Source organism: Meleagris gallopavo, chromosome 16, assembly GCF_000146605.3.
Source record: "Meleagris gallopavo isolate NT-WF06-2002-E0010 breed Aviagen turkey brand Nicholas breeding stock chromosome 16, Turkey_5.1, whole genome shotgun sequence".
Taxonomy (NCBI): Eukaryota; Metazoa; Chordata; class Aves; order Galliformes; family Phasianidae; genus Meleagris; species Meleagris gallopavo.
The window spans coordinates 13,456,074-13,457,135 of record NC_015026.2 but is presented as its reverse complement, the minus strand read 5'-3'; positions in this window follow the sequence as shown (position 1 = coordinate 13,457,135).

Genomic DNA, 1,062 nt, shown 5'->3' with positions numbered 1-1,062 from the left:
GGTCGTTTGCCCCGTAGTGCCGCGGGCTGCGCCTTGCTCCTGGGAGTGGGCAGCGGCTGGGGCTCAGTGTCGCCCCCTGGGCTGGGGGCTGCCGGGAGCTGCGGGTCTCGAGGGCGAGGCGCTGCCGCGAGGAGCTCGCCTGGCTCCCGTCTGTTGACTTGTTATATTGAATCGTTCTAATTCGTAAGCGGAACGGCTCTGTTGGGTATTGCCAGACTTCAAAGGTGGCCTACTCGAGAGTTCCAGGAGTTTTTAACTTAATATCTCGCATTATGTTGGAGTGTTTACAGATTGTATGAATAAACATTTCTGCTTTTTTTTTTTAAGAAAAATGCTTTTTTTTTTTGTGGTTAAAAATAACGCTGGGACAAAATCGGTGTTATGGGACATAGTCCTTGGTGTTTGTGGTGAATGTTAAATGTGGAAAAACCACATAGCTGTAGCTTAATCAGCGTGGCCCATAGTTGGACGGTATGGAGCCTTCATTTTTAATTGTTGTTCTGCTGGAGCATCCTTTTGCCTTGTGGTTCCATAAAGCTGAGCTGATGCAGTGGCACTATGGAACTGCCTGGGAACTACAAGGAGTGCCTGTAGATCTTAATGATTTAAAAACTCAGGTTGTGTATTAAATGCTGTGTACTTAATGCGAGTGTATGTAGCTCTTTAAATGAGTGAAAGAACAATGAATATGCAGGCTGAATCTTCCAGCTGAGCTCACTTTCATCTGGTTTGTAATCAGTGAGCTAGTCTTGAAAACTTACCCCTTGGCTTTTCTTTCTGGGAAAGTGCCCTGGAAGTTTCTGGGAGTTGTTTCATGTCAGCAGCAATGCATTTCTAGGATTTTATAGGTAATGCTGTGGGCTTAAACAAGCCTTTCTTTAGACTCCTTTACCTGTATGGCAAATCATGAGGTGTATTTCTGTAATAGACATGAATAGTCAAGGCTATGGCCCATGCATAATTAAATTTGAGGTAAATAATGCAGGAGTGTGATGTTGCGGAATTCATAAGACCACTGTGATCTTGTCTTCCTTAACCTGAGGTGAAGTGGTTTTTTTTTTT